Consider the following 2665-nt stretch of genomic DNA (forward strand, 5'->3'; position numbering starts at 1 on the left):
ACAGTTCGCGTGCGAAAATAGGCACCTGCGTAAGAGCCCCTCAATAACAAGGCATATCCTAGCTTGGGAAGTAGATGTCGCGATTCTTTGTACGATCAGATGAAATTTACCTATTCAATCCTTATCAACCTATGAGAAAAGAAGAAATTGTGTTCAAGATCAATCAACTTCCATAGCCGGAATCTCGAACAACCACGTCGACCCATAAGGCGTTACACGTGATAGCATCCTCATCGAGAAGAGTTGGCAGCGGACGATGACGACGCGGTCGATCGCCATCCGGTGACTCGCGATGCTCTTCGAGCTCTGGAGGACAAAGTCCGTCGTTATCGGCACTTTGCCGAGCATCTTGCCGAGGTCGCATACCGCTGTGCGGAAGACCTCGAGAGCTTGGAGCACTTTGCGCACTGAATGCCGTGCGTTGAGGACTATCGCGCTCTGTCGGAGCGGCTCAAAGCCGTCAAATAGATAAATACTTCACTTATGTGCGGCGGTGGAGCGCCTGGCGCCGTTGGAAACAGAAATTGTTGCTCATCATGCTCATAACCAGTTGCTGGTTCAGCTTCTGGGTGGCTAAGTGCCAGTGGGCGCCGCCCCGGTGCCAATGCCTCCGCGTTCACTTGCGCCGGATCCTGTTACGTCATAAGCAAGACCACATTAAACACCGGGTGGGTGCGCATCCTTCTCGGAAGGTTTAGCGCATAAGCAAGGTGCAGCGGGGCTGCTGTAGCTTTGCGCTTTGAGGAAGATTAAGTTAGGCCACCGACCTCTCGTTCTATACTCAGAACAAGTACGAGTTTTGCGGTTCGCAAACCGCTTACTCCAAGAATAATTATAGCCTTAACTCAAGGCTAATTAATTCTTCGGCTTAAATTCAAAACTGACTTTATTTATTTTTATATCTGCGGCAAAGCCGCCTTACTTTAAATGCATAGATTTTCCTAAATATGTATAGTAAAATTTAAATACATGTATAACTACTGGCTATTCAGCCCCGTACCGTATTCTTGTTTGGGTGTGGTCACACCATGCCCATCTCGTGTGACACACACCCCTGTTACCAGGGTATGTGTAACCCCGTTAATCAGGGCCTCGCTTGGCCACGAATTTAAAAGGTCCAATGAACCGTGGATGGGGCTTTGTCTTAAAGACAGCACAGACTGCATGTAAAGGAAGGTTTTTTGCTCTTATTAAAACCAGGTCTCCGACCTAGATATTTATAACTCTTCTTCTTCCTTTTCCGTCTACATATTCCTTCTGCATGTCTTGGCTTTCAGCCATCGTGCCGTAGGACACTCGGTCTTGCAGACAGGAAGTCTCCGACTTCTTCACGCACAGTGAGGGGGCTGACATCAGCTAGCCGTTTGGCTATCCCTCCTCCATCAAGCCCTGAGCAATGGGATGGCGGCGTCAGCGGGGCACGAGGATTAGCAAGCTCGTCCGCGTAGAACGGCGTGTAGCCGGTAGATAAATGCACTGCTTTGTTCAGAGCAAAATTTACGAGTGGCAGCATGGCGCTTCAGCGATTCGGCGTCTCAGCGCAGACGCTGCGAAGAACGTCTTCAACCGCGATTCACGCGCTCAGTTTGACTATCGGTCTGCGGAGGGTCGGCTGTTGACATAGCCAACTTGGTGCACAGCGCTCTGAAGATTGGCGACCAAAACTTCCAGGTGAAGCTTGGGTCTCTATCAGAGGCAATTGACTCCGGGAGTCCATACTGTCGAAAGACACGCAGTGTCGCTGTACTCAAACCGTCGATGGTGTTCGGCACTGCCGCAAGATGAGTCATCTTATTCTAACGTTCCACGAAGACCACCAACCCGTGTTGCCCGCCGAGTCCTGCGGCAGGTCAAACGCAAAGTCCATACTCATGGACTGCCAACATCCGGAGGGTGACGGCAAACTGGACAGCGGCTCCGCCGCATTCGGAAAGGTTTTCACCCTCTAATACGTCTCATACGTGCGCACATATGCGCTCGTTGATTTGTACAGCATGGATCACCAGTAATGGCAACTCACAGAGCTGTACTTCCTCTAACGACCGAGATGACCACTAAGTAGGGTGTCGTGGGCCTCATAGAGGATACGATACTTCAGATTCTCATCATGAGGAACCACAATTTTTGGCGTATCCGTCCGATCGGTGCTATAATACAGCAACCTGTTGTTCAACGAATATCGGTGTAACCGTGCACCAAGTTTCCAAACTCTTTGCTCCGGCTCTCCTTTTTCGCAAAATATAACTTCGAGGTGAAGCATAAGCCAGGAAAGCAGTATGCTTTGGCTGATGCGTTGTCACGCAGATTAAAATGTGGGCTTGCTTACGCCACGACGATGACGTCGTCAGTGACGGATTTGATTCCCGCCGCATACACGGGTAATGGTATGTGTGTAGCGCTACTACAGACTTTTGGACCTGGCCATCTTCTGCGAGCGGTGAGACGACTGAGTCACGGCGCGTAGTGACGCATGAACAAATAGCTTTGAGCCGAGCAGATGCACCCTGAACTTGATAAATGCAAACTTCATCGCAAGTAATTCCTTGTCGTGGACTGGAAAGTTATTTAACGCAGCCAAAAGCTGGCAAGATTCGAGCGCGACCACCCGATCTCGCCCCTCGGCGTCTGCTTGCAGCATTGCACAGCCGATGGCAAAGTCCGAAGC

This window comes from Plasmopara halstedii, assembly GCF_900000015.1.
Source record: "Plasmopara halstedii genome assembly, contig: Scaffold_2386, whole genome shotgun sequence".
In the NCBI taxonomy this organism is placed as follows: Eukaryota; Oomycota; class Peronosporomycetes; order Peronosporales; family Peronosporaceae; genus Plasmopara; species Plasmopara halstedii.